Source organism: Chiloscyllium plagiosum, unplaced genomic scaffold (assembly GCF_037043375.1).
Source record: "Chiloscyllium plagiosum isolate Xiang-an unplaced genomic scaffold, Cpla_swu_hap1 HiC_scaffold_25, whole genome shotgun sequence".
NCBI classification, from domain to species: Eukaryota; Metazoa; Chordata; class Chondrichthyes; order Orectolobiformes; family Hemiscylliidae; genus Chiloscyllium; species Chiloscyllium plagiosum.
The window spans coordinates 37,664,107-37,685,942 of NW_028270163.1; the positions used below are offsets into that span (position 1 = coordinate 37,664,107).

At 40.2% G+C, this 21,836-nt stretch overlaps 1 long non-coding RNA gene across 1 annotated transcript in view; it reads right to left on the minus strand.

Moving 5' to 3' along the window:
• Nucleotides 1-642: 642 nt before the first annotated feature.
• The window catches only part of LOC148145318 (uncharacterized), an 80,201-nt gene continuing 59,007 nt past the window's right edge, over nucleotides 643-21,836 (minus strand). Inside the window, exon 3 of the long non-coding RNA XR_015761460.1 lies at nucleotides 643-2,308. This is a non-coding gene — a long non-coding RNA (uncharacterized LOC148145318). The remainder of the gene's footprint in view (nucleotides 2,309-21,836) is intronic.

The window sequence follows — 21,836 nt, forward strand, 5'->3', positions numbered from 1 at the left end:
ATTCTGTGATTCTGAAAATATATAGTCTACCATTTTCAAAAAGGGTCAAGAGAGTGGTGCTGAAAAAACACAGCAGGTCAGGCAGCATCTGAGGAAAAGGAGAATTAACATTTCAGGCATAAGGATTCCTGATGAAGAGCTTATGCCCAAACCATTGATTCTCCTGCTCCTCCCGTGCTGCCTGACCTGCTGTGCTTTTGCAACACCACTCTCTCGACTCTGATCTCCAACATCTACAGTCCTCCTTGCTCCATTTCAAAAAAGGTCCATCTTAAATGAGAATCTTCCCTTTCCACCCCAAACCCCCACCATGTTCAGGAATGTGGGTGAAGTTCCAGGAGAAATAAATGAAAAATATTACAAAATGTTTTTATTTCAATTCATGATGCAGCAAGATTTCCAAATCTTTTGACCTGCTTAGTGGAATGGAACATAGCCACAAAATTGTGTAACTTGGAGATGGAAAGGGGATTTTTCCTCTGTGTGTGATTTACTCAGTTTCCCATACATCCGTTCTGGTCCTGGCAGACACCATTGGCATACTAATGAGGGACCTGCCCACAATCTCAGAAGGTTAGCTATTGATTCCCGGGGGTCTAGGAATGGTAGATGGTTGGATCTATTGTCCCTGTCAAAGTACAATCCAACATCTCTGGAATGGCACTTCCACCCACAATGCTATACTGAGGTTTGCCAAGACTGACTCCTTGTTAAATATTTTTATGCATCATTTTCAATTACGTTTATGAAATTGAAGAATAAACAGATGCATTATGAAGTCTTTAACTGGTTCTTTCACACTTATGAAGCTAGTCTAATAATGACACAAGCATCATTACAGGTTTTTCAGAATTTTTCTCTCTTGCTGTTTTGATCTTAGTAACACAGCTGGTTATAGAACCCACCCTTGGCACTTCCAGAGTCCTTTGAGATGTTCAAGATGAGAAAAACCCATTGTGACTCATCTCTGATTTTATTTCACCCCATTACAGTGCTGTGCCTGAGCTCTGCTCATCTCTACACCTCCCTTGATGGTGTAGCTGAGATCACAAATTTGCCTTGTGGTTATTGACTACGCAGTTACTTCATGACACGGTTTCACAGGAGCCTCCGTGAATTAACATACAAAACAAGCTTAGACAACAGACAGCCAACTACAGATTCAAGGCAGAAAAAAAAGATTGTTAATGTTCCAGGTCTGTGAGCTGAATCCCAGGTCTGAGTGTTTCCAACATTTTCTGATTTATTTCAGATTCCCAGCATCACTGTAGTTTGGTTTTGGCTGAAAGAAACATCTTCTGTATTTACAGTCAGTGCCTGTTCTCTGTAGTTGCATCAGTTAAACCCCCAGCAGAGATTTGTCCCATTGAAAAACAGTCAACAGTCTATGGTCTATGGTTTGGTTGTAGTCATCTTGTCTGAACAACAATCAGTGTTTTCATCAACAATGCTAGCAATAACTGTTTCTAATCCATGTCCAGCCCCACTGAATGGGTATAAAAGCATATTTTCATACCAGTGATTTGCCGTGACATTTCAAAATATTTGCATTGGAGCATGACTGCAGTTAGGAATTTGTGAATCGTGTGTTTAATATGTGGCTGGTATACTGTCGAGTCACCCAGCAAATAAGTATCACTCTTGAATTCTTGTCCCAACAGGTCTGCGGTTGCCTGGCAGCAGAAAAACAAACCAGGTGGTATTAGCACAACTATAGCATGACCTCATTAGCATTCAGAGCATTTCAGAACTACCAGAGGATCTGTTGCCCCTCTATTGTCTTATCTTGGGGAACAGTACAGACAGGATAAGTTGCAGGGGCTCAGGTCAACTCACACCAATTGTAGACGTCATATTTGAAGGCATTTTGAGGTTTTTATTCAGGATGCAGGGAAGCAGCTCTCATAAACACACAGATGACTCAATTCCTGTCATTTGCCAATCATTTGATTGACAAAAGCTTTCAAGACACAAAAAAAAATCTGGTTCCGTGATGCCATCAGATCTCAAGGCCTCTCTATTTGGGAGCGATGAAGGGTGGACAGGGCATCCATCATAAACACCATGCCCCCAGCTGAAAAGTGCCTTTTAAAGGGTGAATAGGAGCCAACTGAAGTTGCGCAGAAAATGTTGACTCGGTGTACAAGCCAACAAAGGATTACTGGCTTAGCTGCTTCAGTAAACTAACCATGATCCCTGGATCTAAGCTCCTCTTCAATTCAGCATTGTAGCTGGTTTGTGATGATTCCTGATCCCTCTTTCTTCTGTTGGTCAATCAAGTATTGTTAGCATGTACAGCCAGTCGTGTCTGTGTGAGAGACCACAAACATTTTAAATTCCAGCCCGTGATGTAAATTACCGAAAGTTACCCAGAAGAAAATATTTTGCAACCAAACCTTGAACACTATTTGCTTCAAAATGGTTGCTCTGAAATTATGAAAACACGTGTCTTTTTGGTCTTGTCTGACCAACAAGGTTGTGATTTAACACTAACAGTAGATCAGGGAGGTGTTTGGCAAAAGGAAATAAAAGGTCTTTCAGTCTTCCATTACAGAAGACAGTGAATATTGTAAACCTCTTTAACCTCTGACCATAGCCTCAAAATGATCTTAATATGCAGACCACTGATAGTCTACTTTTATGTCTAGTTTACTCCTCATTATGGCAGGGTATTTGATTAAAACACAGTACTATAAAATTATATATGGATTTTATCTGCCATAAAGCATTTTTATTTGATTGCTTGGCTCTTATTAGAGCCTGCTCTAACCTTTTAACTACTGAAGGGCCTTTGCGGCAGTTTCAAAATATCGTTTCCACCGTGTAAAACCCAAAATATTACACTCTCCAATTTGGAAACTGGAGAACTGAGAGTGGAAATAGAAACTTGTCCCAAAGTACTGAACAGTTTATACATCCATTGCCTTTAACAACAATAATTCTGTTTGCTGTATAATTCAAATTTTGATGTAAAAATGTCAGCATTGGCCTCAAAGAGTCATATATGCATTTAGCCTGCTTTTGTCCTCTTTTTATTTTATGGTTCTGACAGACTGTAAGTCCCGATGGGTGATGTAAACTTTAGGGGAACAACGAGTAACGGTTCATTAAACAGCTACAGCTGCACTTGATTAAAATTTATCACAGTTGGTTAACCAGAGAAATAACTGTTTCTGCCTCTGACCTTTGCTATCGTCACTCTGCTCTCTCTCAATCCTATGCTTTGCATAAGGGGCAGGCTATAGTGGCCCATCCTTTTGTGGATTTTGTCTAGCATACTCAGTGTAAGTAGCATATCTTCAGAGCAACAATATAAAATATCATAAAACTTTTCAAAGTCTTGCTTATTCATCCTGGATTTATTACGGATTAATGCATCTCCCAGCCCAAGTGTATTGTTGCACTATTGCTTCATTTTGCCCTGCAGAAATGTTCGTGTATGAAGTATTTCACTCCCAGTGTAACAGAACGATATGTTTGTTCAAAGAATTATGTTTTTGCGAGGTCATTAACAGAGCAGTGTTTTAAAAATTAAATCGAGTGCAAACTGGGCTCCTCACAGGAAAACTATAAATGTTATTATTTTTAGCTGATATTCTCAAAAGAAAAGAATAGGTTTTGGTTGCATCTGAAGTGAGTTTGCCAAATTCCCAAAGCCATTTTGCATCAGAGCACCAAGATATTGTGGCATGGCAACAGGTTTAAACTGTCAGACTCTTGAATTATTGATTGTGGTATACAAAGTTAAAAATCACACAACACCAGGTTATAGTCCAACAGGTTTAATTGGAAGCACTAGCTTTCAGAGCATTGCTCCTTCATCAGGTGGTTGTGACAACCAATTAAACCTGTTGGATTATAACATGGTGTTGTGTGATTTTTAACTTTGTACACCCCAGTCTAACACCAGCATCTCCAAATCATGATTATGGTATGGTGGCTATAGAGCCATGATATGGGGGAGCTGGTGTTGGACTGGAATGGACAAAGTTAAAAATCACACAGCACCAGGTTGTAGTTTATTTGGAAGCACTAGCTTTTGGAGGGCTGCGCCTTCATCAGGTGACTAGTGGGGCATGTACATTGGACATGGAATTTATAACTAAAAGGTCAAAGAAAGAGCTATTCCTCCCTCCAACCAGAACAGAAAACCAAAGATAATATCATGTCAGGCCTTGGCACCATGGACTCCAACTCATTAGTTTGTAATGGTATTGGCAGAGACCTGGGTGTAAAACCAAAATTATCATGTGTTCATATATATTTTGTTCATTATCAGTTAGCAGTAACTTATTCAAAATAATGCCATTAACACTGGAGAATGTCCCAAGGCACATCACAGGGATATTACAAGATACAACACCAAGCCATATAAGGAGATATTCAACCAGATGACCAACAACTTAGTCTAAGAACTAAGTTTTAAGGAAAGGCTATTGTTTAAGATGGAAAATAGAGATAAGCCAGGTAATTACAAGCCAGTGAGCCTGATGTCAGTGGTGGGGAAGCTGTTGGAGAAGATACTGAAAGATAGAATTTATTCACATTTGGACTTATTAGTGATAGGCAGCATGGGTTTGTGCGGGAAGGTCACACCAACTTGAAGTTTTTTGAGGAAGTGACAATGTGCCTTGATGAAGGAAGGGGAGTAGATGTTGTCTACGTGACTTTAGTAAAGCATTTGATAAGGTACCACATGGCAGTTTGGTACAAAGGTACAGTCTCAAGGGGTGAGCTGGCTAGATAGATACAAAACTGGCTTAGTCATAGAAGACAGAAAGTAGAGGTGGAAGGGTGTTTTTCAGAATGGAGATCAGTAACCAATGGTGTTCCGCAGGGATCAGTGCTGTGACCTTTGTTGTTTGCAATATATACAAAAGATCTGGAGAAAAATGTAGATGGTCTGATTAGTAGGTTTTCAGATGATATCAAGATTGGCAGACAGTGAGGAGGATTGTCAAAAGGATACAGCCGGATATAGATAGATTGCAGATTTGGGCAGAGAAATGGCAGATGGAGTTTAATCTGGACTAATGTGAGATGGTGCATTTTCAAAGATCAAATTCAGGTGTGAATTATACAATAAATGGCAAAACGTTTAGGAGCATTAACATACAGAGGAATCTGGGCGTACAGGTTCACAGATCTCTGAAAGTGGCAACACAGGTGGATAAGGTAGTCAAGAAGGCATATGGCATGCTTACCTTCATTGGCCAAGACATCAAATATAAAAGTTGGCAAGTTATGTTACAACTGTATTAAATTTTAGTCAGACAATATTTGGAATATTGCGTACAGTTCTGGTTGCCATACCACCAGCAGAATGTGGATGCTGTGGAGAAGTTGCAGAGAAGGTTTACTTGGATATTGCCTGGTCTGGAAGGTTTTAGTTATGAGGAGTAATTTAATAAACTTGGATTGTTTCACCAGAAAGAGAATAAGAGGTAACCTAATAAAGGTTTACAAAATTATGAGAGGTGTAGATAGGGTGGATAGTCAATTTCCTTTATTGGTCAGAGTATTGAGTACAGGGGTTGGGAGGTCATGTTGCGGCTGTACAGGTCATTGGTTAAGCCACTTTTGGAATATTGCATGCAATTCTGGTCTCCTTCCTAATGAAAGAATGTTGTGAAACTTGAAAGAGTTCAGAAAGATTTACAAGGATGTTGCCAGGGTTGGAGGATTTGAGCTATAAGGAGAGGCTGAACAGGCTGGGATTGTTTTCCCTGGAGCATCGAAGGCCGAGGGATGACCTCATAGATGTTTATAAAATCATGAAGGGCATGGATAGGATAAATAGACAAAGTCTTTTCTCTGGAGTGGGGGAGTCCAGAACTAGAGGGTGTAGGTTTGGGGTGAGAAGGTAAAGATATAAAAGAGACCTAAGGGTCAACTTTTTCATGCAGAGGGTGGTGCATGTATAGAATGAGCTGCCAGAGGAAGTGGTGGAGGCTGGTACAATTACAGCATTTAAAAGGCATCAAGGTGTGTATATGGCAGGAAGGGTTTAGAGGGATATGGGCTATGTGCTGGCAAATGGCATGCTTACCTTCATGGTTAGGTTGGGATATCTGGTTGGCATGGACTAGTTGAAGCAAAGGGTCTGTTTCTGTGCTATACTTCTCTATGACTCTAAAACAAAATATGACCTATCAAGCCAGATTTTAATTTGGGGTCAGAATGTCCAGTAATACCATCAAGATCATAGATACTGCTAGAGCACAGAGTTTATCCTCCACTTCCTGTTTTATTTCAGATTCCCAACATCCACTGTACTGTGCTTTCATAGGAATCAGTCTCATTGTCCTCTTTCATCTATAGGTGGGTCTATCATTAACATTTCCACTCCCTTGTTTAATTACCACAAATGCGACGTGAATTAATTTTTTAAAACCTTATAAAAATTATTTTTAATCAACCTATTTGGATATACTATAACAGACTGTCATGGCAGGTGAGATTTGAACCCAGATCGTTTGGCCCAGATGCAGGGGCAATATCACTGTGAAATACTGATGCTTGAAGTTATACAATTAATTAACAAACAGCATGACAACTTCATGTGAAGCTAATCTGTTCAGTGACTGGTGGCTGTGAAGGAAAATATTTATAAGAAACTTGTCTTTCCTGTTTAGAGCAGGGATGGAAACAATTATGATCAGGAATTAGATATTGAAGGAGTGTTTTTGCATTGGGAAAATTCAGCTCACGTCAGTGCCAATTAATTAAAGTGCACGCTTATTATATCTTAACTAAGATTCATTGGGAAAATCAACATGTGAAGATTAAACGTAGCTGCCATTTGCTGGAAATTTGCAACATTTAAGAGGCATTTGGATGGGTATATGAATAGGAAGGGTTTGGAGGGATATGGGCCGGGTGCTGGCAGGTGGGACTAGATTGGGTTGGGATATCTGGTCGGCATGGACGGGTTGGACCGAAGTGTATGTTTCCACGCTATACATCTCTATGACTCTATGAATGGGCTGATAATAAAACCAGTTGAAACTTTATTGCTGGAACAGCACAGCAGGTCAGGCAGCATCCAGGGAACAGGAGATTCGACGTTTCAGGCACAGGCCCTTCTTCAGGAAAGGGTTCCTGAAGAAGGGCCTGTGCCCGAAACGTCGAATCTCCTGTTCCCTGGATGCTGCCTGACCTGCTGTGCTGTTCCAGCAATAAAGTTTCAACTTTGATCTCCAGCATCTGCAGACCTCACTTTCTCCTTGATAATAAAACCATAATTCCATGAGTCGTCCCAAATCTTTAAATTGACAATTAAATTACTAAGGTAGTGAATTTGACTGACTTTGTCTGCTATTTAATACAAAAGAATCACGCACATGCATTAATAACCAAAAGATCTTATTTATTGTGGACAAGCTTATCCATTAAAAAGTGGCAATGTAGATTATTTATGACTACTGTCTAAATTTAAGTTATATTCCCTTTAAATACAAAACACACATATTCATTCACTTATAGGACAAATAAGATAGATGGCTCTGCAAAAGTATCAAGGGTGGAAAATTTAGGCAAAGAGGAGCATATTCTATGGATCAAGAGTCCAAAACACCCAAGTGCAATGGAATGACGTTCTCAGAATTCTAAGCTATGTGTATTTCTCCTAAGTTTAAAAAAGTAATGTTAATTTTTTCTGACAAACCTTAAAGCGAAATAGTTTAGTTTGCCAGGTTGTAAAACATTCTAAAGTAAACAAACACCCTTTAGTGCTGTCAAAGTACCTCTCACAAACTGTCTTAAAAGCAATCATCATGGCTACAGAAATATGTACAAATCAATTATTAACTTCGAACACACTGAAAAACCAGATGCTACCAACATGAGCACAAAATTAATGATATTAAATATCTTATAAAACACAGAGTTTATATCACATCTTGCCCCAAAGAAAAATGGAAACGCATCTTAAAGTGGCAATTTTATTATTTATCAGAAGTTATCTTACTACTAATTCTGTGTCATATTAACAGTTTTAATGTGTTAACATTAAGTTGGTAATGAGATATATAACACTCATTTTAAAATAATTCATTTATACCACATCACCAGTATCTTACATTTCCACTCTTTATCCAGCTTTTGCAACACATTTTCTTTTCTAGGCACATGAATGATATTCAAATTGTGCAGTTGGAGAACTAAGCTCCTTGAAATAGTCATAAGTTCTTGTCCCACAATTTTTTCTAAGAAACTCAAAGAATGTGGGATGTATAAATAACAATATCTTCCATTTTGTTGCAAACATACAGTTCCAAATGAGGCACATCCAGCACAAGAATCATGACAATTGAATATTTTTGATGACGTATGCACAGTTTCTTTGAAAAATAACTAACCAGCCATTCAATCCCTATTTAATCATCTTGCAGTGAAAGAATACCCCTCCCCCTACCCCAACACCAATGTCAATGACATCAAAAGGTTGTTTCAATAGCTTTGCATAATTTGGTGAGGCTAGAACTGATGTAGTTGTCAGCATTGGTTTCAAATTTCCAAATGCTGTCTGACACCCTTGTATCTATTCAACTTTCCTGCCTTTTTTCAACGGGCTTATTTCAGGTTCTAATGGCTTCTAAAATAATTGCCATTATGTATGCTTTAGTTTTTGATTGGATTTTCTCCTTGATCGCCTTTGTTAACCACGGGATCATCCTTCTAATTGAGTCCTTCTTTTTGACTGGAACAACCTTTTGCTGAGCGTTATGAAATATCTACAAAATGAATACCACTGCTCATCTACTGACCATCCCCATGGTCTATTTTCTCAACTTGCTTTCAACAACTCTTTTTTCATACCTCTATCATTGCCCTAATTTAAACTGGGGCATTGGTTTGAGACCTGAGTTGTCATGTCTTAAACTGAGTTTGAAATTCTAACATGTTGTGATTAATAACCCCTAGATGACCCTAAACTACAAGATGTCTTATGAAGAGATTGCTTTAAGGATCTGTCTAAGGCTCTCAATTATTTAGGATCTACATTAATGACTTGAAGTGTAACCTATCCAAATTTGCTGATAATACAAATGAAGAGGACACAAGGAATCTGTAAGGAATTACAAATAAGTTGAATGAGTAGACAAAAACTAGGCAGATAGAGTTTAATGTAGGAAAGTATAAGGTCAGGTATTTCGGTAGGAAGAATAAAAGAAAATGAAGAGACACGTCTATAAAGTGCCGCACAGAGGGATATGGGTGTTCTCGTGCATAGAGCACAAAGTTAGCCCATAGATGTAGCAAATGATTATGAAGACAAATGGAATTTTGGCTTTTATTTTTAAGGATTTGAAGTGCAAATATAGGGAAATCTTGTTGCAACTATACAGGGGGTTGGTGAGGACACATCTCACAATTTTGGTCCCCACATTTAACAAAGCAATACAAGCACATTGGAGGTAGTTCAAAAGAAATTTATTCAGTTGATTCCTGGGATGAGACGGTTGACTTACCACTTAGGCTTTTATTCATCAAAGTCTTTAGAAGATCCTATTGAAACATACAACTTTTTGAGTGAGTTCAACAGGATAGATGTTGAAAAGATGTTTTCACTAATGAGGGATATCTCAAAATAGTTACATAATTACAAAATAAGGGGATACTCATCTAAACTGAGATATTTCTTCTCTCAGAAAGTAGTGAATGTCTGGAATTCCAGCTCAAGCCAGAAGACCAGCACCTCGCTTTCCATTTGACAATTTTGTAACCTTCTGGACTCAATATTGAATTCAACAAGTTTATGGTTTGACCACTTTTTCCCAGGTTATTATCCCAACCCCAACACAACAGCCTTGTTAACACATGGGCTGCTTTCAAACACAACCCATTGTCAGCTACTAATAGTCTCCATCAGCAGCTATTCATTCCATAGTCTGACCTTTACTTAGTCATTTGTCTGTACAGCTGTCTTTCTCTTTCTCCTTGGGCCCTATGTCCAGTATCATTTATTCCTCCACCCTCCCACCAACTCATGGTTTTGCATAAATAACAGCTTTTTCCTGGTTACATAAGTTTTGAAGAAGTGTCACCGGACCCAATATGTTAACTCCACTTTCTCTCCACAGATACTGCTGAGGTTTTCCAGACATTTCTGCTTTTGTATCAACAACCCTAATTTCACCAAGGACAATCCCACAGTCAAACAAGATGTTCAAAGGAAATTATCACAGCCTCAAAACACATCATTAAATTATTTGCATTTCTTTATTTCCATTATCAGATGGCCATTTATGAACAAGTCATGCCTGGTCTGGTTAATGTGAACCACATAAATATTGGTAGAATACACCAGTTAGTCTTGTGATGTGAAGACATTCAAACCAAATGAGACACAGACAAAGTAGAAAGTTAGCAGATCTGGCCTAGACTGACTCCAGATTCATGGTCAACACTTGACCTCCCTCCTAGCAAGTCACTCAAATCAAGATTATTTAGCAATGATTAACAAATGCTGATCTTCCCAATGATACCCACACCACATGAAATATTTTTTTACAATAGAGGCCATATGGTTAGTTGTGAGATTTTGCATTTTACGCAGAATGAATGCAAATGTCTATTGTATACAATGATTGCCAAGAGATAAATGTATTAGGAAGGAATTGGAATTGTATGATTATGTTGGCTGATGCGCTGAACAATTATATTAAACTAGACCATAATAGATCAACACATAAAAGCTACTAAGATTGGAGAGGTCCTTTCTTTCTCCCAGTAAGTTGTTGCACAGAATTCCTGTGTCGAAATGAGCGCTAGCCTCGGGCAAATGTAAATGTATCAATATCAAACAAATATTATGAATTACACGTATGTTCATACTGAGTGAGATAAACTACAAATCAGTGTAAACAAGTTTAACTGCAGCACATTGAAATGTTATAGTCACAGGCTTAACTTGGAATAAATAGCTGGTAATTGGGATTGGTCTATTTTGGTGTTTGTTGGTCGGAAGGGCCTGTTTCAAAGCTGTATAACTCTAGGATTCTATAAGTTTTGTTAAATGGAATGCCAGCTCACTATGCTGTTTCAGCTGTTGTGCATGACGAAGATTGTTGTCAGCTCTAATTTTCTTACTAGCTGTGTTGGCCTCCAAGGCCCGTACGTGGCCATGACTTCTGGAACCAGAAATCAATGCTGGAATTGGCACGCTGATATGATAGACATTGTTACAGCGACTTTGAGGAGAACTCAGAAAGTAGGTCTCACTTCTTGGAGATTCTCAGCTGTTCTGCTCCAGTATCATCATTGTGGCTGATATTTGTGGCACTCCTTAGTATTGACCCTTTCAGACCCAAATACAACATTTTTTCTTCATTCTTAATGTAGGATGTAAGGGATTAAAACTTCAGCCTTGGCGCTGATCATGATTGAAGGTTTATTTGAGGGATTAAGGCCTCAGTAATGTCTTTTTTTAAATTTTGTGGAATTATAAATGCACTAGTAAAAGTCACAGTCCACCCAAATAAAAGGGACATTGTATTTGCTCTATGCATTTGCGGGTTTGATTGGATTAAAACTAATCAAGAATTAATATCATCTCTCACATGAAAACATATTAGGTCTATAAAGTATACAGTTTTTGATCCTTATTAATGCTTGTGATTTTCTGTCATGAACAGTATAGATTTTTGAATTTTCATTGCTGGAGTCACTACAATGGTGAGTACTTTCTCGGAATCAGACTGAAAACTGTTGATGCGAAGGTTCAGTTTTTTTGCCATGAAGCAGCTTGTGATTTAACGGCCTGCTGTTTCTGTAAAATGCACATGTATGAAACAATACCAGCCCACCCCATTCCCACCACCAGGAAAATAGGAACTGTCTTGTTTACAGGTGGGGCTTTCAATTTTCAGTCACATCTACAATTGTTACCACATAAAGCCCATTGGAACTGTCAACAGATCTTTCAAAATCAACATCAAAATGTCACAGTCACGTGTCAGGAGGACCTATCAAGGGGAACTGTTGAAAGGAATTGCAGTTGTCATGCTGTCAAAGCATTCAAAACCTTGCCTTTTAAATCTTTGAAATTAATGCAATAGTTAAAAATATAATTGTTTGCTATTTCACTCTATCTGTTGGCATAGGTCTGAGGGTTTCCATGACTGGGTTAACACTGTGTCACTGATTTCACAACCATCAATAATCACAGTATGGCACCTATATTTTAACAGTATGATTGACAACTACAGACAGTTATAAACTCTTTGAAGTGGGACTATGTGTAAATTCTGAAGCTTGAATATTGTAAGAAATTGTGTACTTGAATTAAATGTTTATTCTTATAAGACTTTATTTAGTTGAATTAATGTAAATGTAGCTTCTTTTTATAAATGAGCATTTTTTTCAATATACTGAAATCTTCAACAGACACTTAGAACTATCTTAAATAGAACTTTATAATTTTTTATCTCTGCAAGGATCTTGAGGTCTGCCATAATGGATACTAGTTGAGTTGGCTTGGAATTATATGGGGGAAAGGTGGGGCATGTGCAGGAACTAAGCTGACGTAGAGCTTACAAGAGAACATGGGGTGTGGGTGGAATTAACATGGAAGGATGTGGGGTCATGGGAATATGGCTGGCAGAGTGAGGACATTTTCTAGAACTATGTAGACTCAAGCTGCAGTTCCATGTGATTTATGCCACTATGACACAGCTCCTTACTATACACATTCAGTAGATAGACTTGCAGTAAAGGTGTAGTTAACCCTTTATTCCATAGTTACGCCTTGACCTATAGGAGGATGGCTCTGTTTGCACTCTCTCAAAATCTCTCACAATTTTAAATACCTCTACTATATTAGGTCATGTTTCAGTCTTCTTTCTCAAGAAAAACAATAATCTATTCTGTCATTTAATTCCTACTATGTATACTCGCATATTTCTGGTATAATGGCCTGAGTCATATTGCACAAATTGAGTTATGAACTAAGTAAAAAGGCAAACCAATAGACAGAAAATGCTGAAGAAATTGAAAACATTTTGCCACAAAAGAAGAAAGACAATCAGAAAGTGATTCAATCCATACTTCTCTTGTGCACTTCCAGGAGTTGCGTTGAGAACAGCAATCGCAGAGACCTCAACAAAAAAAGATGGAACAAGATAAAAGCGCAGGAGTGCTCATGAACATTACATGAGCCATCAGTATTTGCCTGGAATCTCAGTTGAATCATTTAGAGCAATTAATTATTTGTCGAAATGAAGCTTTAAAATGCAGTTATGATAAAAGTGAATAGGTGCTCTGACTCCTCCCCAAACCATTCTTCGAGCAAGCCATGGGTTTCGAGTATGTAGCATATGGTTTTCTCTTGGCAGTCTCTACTCATGCAAACAAAAGTCATTGGCAATGGGTCAGCAGTAATTTAATGATTGATAATGCAAATGGAGTGCAACTGAATAAAAAAGCCAATTGGTCAGTTTTGAAATGCAAAGATAATTCATGTTTAGTGGCTTGAGTTGACTGAAATGGTCAATTTTATTTTACCCCAAGTTAACTATATTTTCGGGTCAGGTTTATTTTACCCGGTCACCGCATGTAATTACCATCACAATCGTGCCGGTGTTAATGAATGGCACTAGCCTGTGGTCTTTCGATGTGCTTCACCATGTTCTTTAAATAAAGGTTTTGCATTTTCTTTTAGTGATTCGTCAGGGTTTTATTTATTTTTGGCTCTGAGACAATACTTGCTTCTTGCCCAGTTTCTGCATGATTCTAAGCATGAAGGATATTCATTATGGTGCCTGTGATGTCATGATATTTGTGCACTCACATCTGTTCCACATCTGCTGACAAACCTAGGGACCTTTAGAGGGGAAAAAAAACAGTATTTTTTTAAATGATGAAACAAAGGGAATTGGAGGCTTCTGGATCCTAGCAGTAACTCTTTATATTATCATAGCTTAATATCCAGATTAATACATAGCTGATAGTGAATTATAGGGTTATTATTGGTATAAAAATTTGGGTCTATAATTTAGAGATTTTGACACAAAAATCGTGAATGGCTTATTTTATGGTATTGATGTTTCATAGTGTAAAGGTATAATGTGGTTAGAAATGGCATAATTATTGATTGCACTTTGAAATAGTCAAAAGTGCTACACCACTGTAAGAACTGCAATGGGATGCTCCCATTAGGAATATTGTTCAAATGTTTGATTATAAGATTTTACAAAAATTGGCTGCATCACGATACATGCATTCCTGTTCATTTTAGTCTGCAATGTTAAAGGGAACTGTAAAAATGAAGAAACATCAAACACTTCTGTCTTCATTTTCCAAAATTCAGTCTTTGAAGCAGTCTCCCAAAATTCCTAAAATACAGTGCAAAGCAAGTTTGTTAGTTCTTAATGATTCTACCGGCTTTTTCTTCCTCTTGACTGGCATTGGATCCTAGTGGATTTATGTTTCTATATTCACTCGACTCCCTTTGGTGCCCTGCACTAATTGTTGGTAAACTTCGAGCATACGGGGTACTACTAACTACATGCACTTTCCAATCATTGCTGCTAGGTAGTAGTTAACAGTGGGAATTCTGAGTTATTTGTGTTCTCTTTTCTCCATTTGTCCTGAAATCCCAGTTTCAGAACAGCTACAGTAAGTATTGAACTAGGAAACTTGTTAGTCTGTCTGAATTAACGACTAGTCTTCAGGCAGCCCACTCATTACTACTTTCAGCTGAGATTAGGTAGATTTCTGCAAATCAGAATTATATAAGAACAAAGGGAACTAAAATATATTGCACTGAACTGGGAGCCAAGATTATGCGTTGAAGTGCTCCCAACTTTCCAACTTGAGTATAATTGAGCCGAGTTGACACTTTATGAGTAATAGTTAAGTGGAATACTAGTACTGATTTCTGATCAGAAAATGGAACTGGGAGTTATCAAGTCAGTAAGTATTTAGAAACTGTCAGTAAAGTACGGGGTTGCACTTGTCCAAAAACGTAAAGGGTTTATCTTGGTGCTGTATGAAGTATTCATCGGACATTAGCTGGAAAATGTGGGGTGAGACTTGATAGGGATGGGGAAGAGAAACAGGCTGGATTGCATTGATTGCTCAACGCACAACTTGCTCAAAATTCACTTCCAGTAGCAGCAGCAACAACATATATTGCATTTTTTTGGTGTAATGAAACGTTCCAAAGTGCTTCTCAGCAACATTACAAAAGAAAGCATAAGACCGAGTCGCATAAAGAGGAATTGGGTCAGATGACCAAAGGTTTTATCAAAGTGGTATGTTTTAAGGAGTAATCTTAAAGAAATAGAACTAGATAAGGAACAGAGAGCTGAAGAGAGGGAATTCCATAACTCGGGGCACATTGACAACTGAAACATGACCACAAAGAGTGAAGGAAGCATAAATGAGAAATATTTGCGAAGTCAGAGGAGCAAAGATACTTTTGAAGTTGGAGAAAACTCCAAACGTAAAGTGGCAAGGCCATGGGGAAATTTGAGAGGAGGATGAGAATTTTAAAATCAGAATGACTCTTGACTAGAATCCATTGTAGTTCAGTGAACACAGGGGTGACAGAGGAACATGAACCGTTAGGGGTTAAGACACTGGAGTTTTGGATGACCTCAAGATCTGTGTTCCCTCTTATTCGTTTTCCTTCTGCACAACCCTCTATGTACAGCAGTAACATCTGAAACCAATGGTCAATGTTGGCATTGATGTCAGCACACTGATCAGCATGTGCAGACCTCTGGAAAGCACAGCTTAGAAGGATCATTGCTCAAGACTACTGGAGGTAGCATGTGGGAGTCCAAACAGGACAGTGATGGAATAGTCAACTTCACAGTTAATGGAGAAATGGATGAAGGTTTCAGCAGCTGATAAGCTGAGGCAAAGTTCGCCAATATTGACCACAAAGTGGACATTGGCAGTCTTAGTGGTGGGATGATTGTCAGATCAGAAACTTATCTCAGGATCAGATGTGATGGCAAGGTTGTGAACAGACTGGCTTAATCTCAGACTGCTGTCAGGGAGAGGGATGGAATCAGTAGCTAGGGAATAGAATAGGAGTAGAGACCAGAAACAAGTGTTCCTCATATTTAATTGGAGGAAACTTCTACTCAAGTACTGAATGTTTGATAATTTACCAACATTAGAGGAGTCAAGATGATAAACTGCAACAGGTCTGAATATCAAGCATTTGTGAACTTGCCTCCATTGGGGTGTTCTACCTGAGGCAGCAATACTTAAGTTATCTCCCATAGCCTAATAAATTTGATGTGATTACTTTGGTATTGAAAAGTCCAACAAATATTTATTACACCTAACTAACATTAACAACAGAGGAGCCTGTAGCATCTTGTATAGTGTCATGCTTCAAGTGATCCAAGGTAAGCTGAAGTGTGAGATTATTAAACCCTCAAGTTACATACTATGATGCAGTAATATTATCTTAAGCACATGTCTTGGAGGTTTAATGCCGTACTGACCATGAAACATAACACAATATTTTTCCCTACTTTGCAGCCTGTTTAAGTTGATTTTCACCATTGATGTGTTAGCTGTCTAATTAGAGTGTTTTTATGACTGTCCTTTCTGAGGAACAAAGGTGGGTCTGCATATTAAAAACGTAAATCTTGAGGCAATGTGGTTTGCTAACTAAAGGGAAAGGATTTTAAAGTAGTTGAACTGTAGTTTTTAAGATATTTTAAAGGCATTGTTCCAGGCAAGTTATTCGCATCTGAGTAGGTATGAAGTAGTTAGTGAACAAAATTAAAAGCAGAAGACTAATGGTAGGAAGAAAAGGCAGACAAAAGTTACCTCAGACTTTTAATAGAGTTGTGGAATAGCTATTAGGGAAATATTGCAGGTTAAAGAGTCAATTAAATATGAGAAATTTTTAAGAGAATCTGTTATGGGATGCGGCTTTGCTAACAAGACCACGTTGATCGCCTATCCCAGTTGCTTTGAGCAGTTGGTGGTAGTCTTCCCTTTACACCACAACAGAATATTGAGATCAGCTATAATATTGTGTCTGCTGTTAATGACCTTTTTCCTGCTTCTACAAAAAAAAACTTCCTTATTCTTCTGTTTTCAAAGCAATTATATGAGTTTTTGAGAAAATCAGAAGTGACATTGTCCAGGCAGAGAAACGCAGGATTACCCTCAGTGGAGGGAAATTGCTAGTGTTTAAATGATAATAAGCAGAACAGCTAAGTACGCATTAATAAGACCACAAAAACGATAATGTAAAGTGATTCTCAGTGTCATAAAATGTACAAATACATTTTCTTCAACTGTAGGATGAACTTTATATCTATTTAAAGGTGCCTGTCATATTCTAACAAGCAATAATATACAGAAAGCAAAGTAACCTCATTGGTAATCGCTGTTTTGTGTGTTAAGACCACATAGTGACATGTTCACACACTGCATTTTAAGTGATAGCATTTTAACTTTACATTAAAATTTCCCAGCCATATCAATGGGCTGAGGAATTCTGACACAGCACATTTACTATTTTGTATCAGCAGAGCACAGCCCTTGAAAATGAAACTCTTTTAGAATTGTAGTGTGATTCGAATCAGGGCCAGGTAGATCTCATTGAATATAAGAGCCCTGATTGGGGTGGTTAACCTGGGCGAATCAGGGAGCCCTGGCTGACAGATATAAACAGGAGTCAGCCTGTGTCCCACAACCTGAGCTGCCTCCGAAATTTTAATTTTGTCTCCTTCAAAGATATAAAAAGGAGGGCCCTGTATAGACTGCTGCTGCACACCGTCCACCTCTTCTCCCTCATCCACCGTCCGGACACGCCTTGGCGTGCCCATTTGCCACTGGGCGGTGGGGATCCCGGGTGGAGGGCTCTCTACGCGGGAGTCCTCCCCCTTTCTCTCGGGGATCTGGGGTGGAGGGTGCTGCACGCAGCAGTCCCCTGCAACCGCAGATTGCGGTGGTTCACGGACTCCCAGCCCAACTGCTTGTTCTGTGGCGCTGTGGAGTCCGTGGACCATGTATATATTGGGTGAGGGCGTTTGCACTCCCTTTTTGATTTCCTTAAAAACCTTCTCCTCTGTTTTTGGCTGCACTTCAGTCCCACGCTCCTGATCTTTGGGCACCCGGTACAGAGGAAGGAGGGCAGGTCTGAAGACCTCCTCGTGGGTCTGCTCCTGGGCCTGGCCAAACTGGCCATCAACAGGTCCAGGCAGTGGGCCGTGGAGGGGGTCGTTAGGGCCGACTGCCTGCCCCTCTTCCGCGGTTACGTTAGAGCCCGGGTGACCTTGGAGAAGGAGCACGCGGTGTCCACCCACACCCTGGAGTTGTTCAGGGAGAGGTGGGTGCCGCAGGGAGTGGAGTGCATCATTTCTCCCTCCAACTCTATTTTGATTTAGTCCCTCCCCTCCCCTTCACTGTTTTGATCACACAGCACTGCCCTTTGATGTGAAGGGCAGTGTTTGTCACTGGCCACCCGGGTGTTTTCCTATCTTCCTGGTGGTGGAATTTGAATAAAGATTCATGCACTTTGTGCCTTTCACTGTGTCTCACACGAAAAAAAAATTATACCTACACATAGCATTGCTCTTTGATGTGAAGGGCGGTGTTTGTCACCTGGGTATTTTCCTATCTTCCTGGTGGTGGAAATTGAATAAAGATTCGTGCACTTTGTGTCTTTTAAAAAAAAACAGGAGTCGATCCCCAGTGGAGGGCTCTCTATGCGGGAGTCCTCCCCCTTTCTCTCGGGGATCTGGGGTGGAGGGTCCTGCACGCAGCAGTCCCCTGCAACCACAGATTGCGATGGTTCATGGACTTCCAGCCCAACTGCTTGTTCTGTGGCACTGTGGAGTCCATGGACCATGTATATATTGGGTTTGGGCGTTTGCACTCCCTTTTTGATTTTCTGAAAAACCTCCTCCTCTGCTTTTGGTTGCACTTCAGTCCCACGCTCCTGATCTTCAGGCACCCGGTACGGAGGAGGGAGGGCAGGTCTGAAGACCTCCTCGTGGGTCTGCTCCTGGGCCTGGCCAAACTGGCCATCAACAGGTCGAGGTAGCGGGCCGTGGAGGGGGTCGTTAGGGCTGACTGCCTGCCCCTCTTCCGCGGTTACGTTAGAGCCCGGGTGTCCTTGGGGAAGGAGCACGCGGTGTCCACCAACACCCTGGAGTTGTTCAGGGAGAGGTGGGCGCCGCAGGGAGTGGAGTGCATTATTTCTCCCTCCAACTCTATTTTGATTTAGTCCCTACCCTCCCCTTCACTGTTTTGATCACACAGCACTGCCCTTTGATGTGAAGGGCAGTGTTTGTCACTGGCCACCCGGGTGTTTTCCTGTCTTCCTGGTGGTGGAAATTGAATAAAGATTTGTGCACCTTGTGTCTCTCACTGTGTCTCACACCTACATACACACACCATGGGTGCTGGGGAAAAATAAGCACTACCGCATTTAGGTGGTAGTGTGGGGGTTAAATTTTTTAAAAAAAGATAAACAGGAGTCGATCCCCAGTGGAGGTCTCTCTACGTGGGAGTCCTCCCCCTTTCTCTCGGGGATCTGGGGTGGAGGGTGCTGCATGCAGCAGTCCCCTGCAACCGCCGATTACGGTGGTTCACGGACTCCCAGCCCAACTGCTTGTTCTGTAGCGCTGTGGAGTCCGTGGACCATGTGTATATTGGGTGTGGGCGTTTGCACTCCCTTTTTGATTTTCTGAAAAACCTCCTCCTCTGCTTTTGATTGCACTTCAGTCCCACGCTCCTGATCTTTGGGCACCTGGTATGGAGGAGGGAGGGCAGGTCTGAAGACCTCCTCGTTGGTCTGCTCCTAGGCCTGGCCAAACTGGCCATCAACAGGTCCAGGCAGCAGGCCGTGGAGGGGGTCGTTAGGGCCGACTGCCTGCCCCTCTTCCGCGGTTACGTTAGGGCCTGGGTGTCTCTGGGGAAGGAGCACATGGTGTCCACCAACACCCTGGAGCTGTTCAGGGAGAGGTGGGCGCCACGGGGAGTGGAGTGCATTACTTCCCCCTCTAACTCTATATTGATTTAATCCCTGCCCTCCCCTTCAATGTTTGATCACATAGCATTGCCCTTTGATGTGAAGGGTACTGCTTGTCAAAAAAATAAACAGGAGTGTCAGGGATTCTTACTATTCGAGTCATGTACTGTGCATATGTAGACTAAAGGATACTTGGTGATGGAATAGCAGCCTCCATGGCATTATCTGAAGACTACTGTGTTCAATTCTGGTCTCCTTGCTTTAGGTAAGATGTTGTTACCTTAAGAGAATCCAGAAAAGTTCAAGAAACTTGGGGAATTGGAAGGCTTGAAGATGGGGAGAGGCTGAATAGGCTGGGGTTACTTTTCTGGAGCTTTGGGAGCTGAGGTATGACCTTATAGAAGTTTATAAAATCATGAGGAGCATGGATAGGGTCAATAGACAAGGTCTTTTCTCCAGAGTGGGGCAGTCCAAAACCTGAGGGCATAGGTGAGAAGGGAGAAAATTGAAAAAGGATCTGAGAAGCAACTTTTTCATGCAGAGGGTGTTGTGTGTATGAAATGAGCTGCCAGAGGAAATACTAGAGGCAGGCACAATTACAACATTAAAATGGCATCTGGATGGGAAGGATTTAGACAGATGAAACTAGATCAGTTTAGGATATCGGGTCAGCACTGATAAGTTGGACCGAATGGTCTGTTTCTGTGCTAGGTAATTCTGTGTGATGCCAGGTTTGTTCGGAAAAATCTGGAAAACAACAAGTTACAAAACAATATTATTGTGAGAAGAATATTCACAAAAGATGGAGAATACAAATTTGCATTTCTGCAAGTAGGATTACTCCTTTGCAATTTAAATAAATGGCCTGCATTTGGTAACTCAAGACAATTTTGTCAAATTTGCAGCTTAGTCTGACTAGGAGGGGCAGTGAAATCAAAGCAATCAACTCTGCCTTTACACAATAGCTGTGCAAAGTATGTGTAGAGGCAAAACAATGGCAGTGAAATTTAATGCAGACAGCTGCAAAACATTATATATAAAAATAATAAAATAAATGGCACCTGTACTCCATTAAAGGTTTTTCATACTCAAAGCTAAACATGCACAGCAGCAACCAAAATAGCCGCTAGAGTAATGAAGTACATAACCAAAACAGCAGAGTGCAGGTTGAGTGAAATCACGATCAAACTTTATCATGCCCTGCCAATGCATACCTTGAGTGCCATAAGGAGCACAGGTCATTAAGAGCAGGTTGGATGTTTGGGCATAAGAAGCAATGAAGAGAATAATAGTTGAGAGACTTGGTTGGGATTTATGATTTATAGGGCCTCTTATGGTTCCTAAATGGTGTCCACAATCTACATTCACACTTTTGTCATGAAGTGCTCTGGAGACCGTATCAGTAAATGTGTTAACGTTTAGGATCTAACATGCACCATATACATGTGGAGCAGAGAGATCATGAATTCAGTCAGTGAGCAATGCTGCTTTGATACCAGTGATGACATTGTGAAGCTGCAATCCCAGCTTAAAGCTTCTCTTATCCTCATAGGGCTGAAGCACTGTTCATCCATCAGTAATATTTAAGAGGATCATCAACTATTTACAGTCAGTGGCTGTGGTTTCTTTTAAATGCTGCTCTAATTTCTGATGCTTTTCACAGTTGTTCCAAGCATTATTAGTTTCTAAGGAATAGTGTAAGACTATGATGCAATGTTAGCCAGAACCTCTGGGTTTAAGGCAAAGAAGGGTGTGTTCATACTGCAGCCAAATGTGCTAAATATCAGGCTGCAAATTCTGCCAATATACTCCAATGGCAGGCTGAGAGAGTGGGAGAACTTCCTGGACAGCCATGTGTTGGAAGAAAATTGGATCCTCT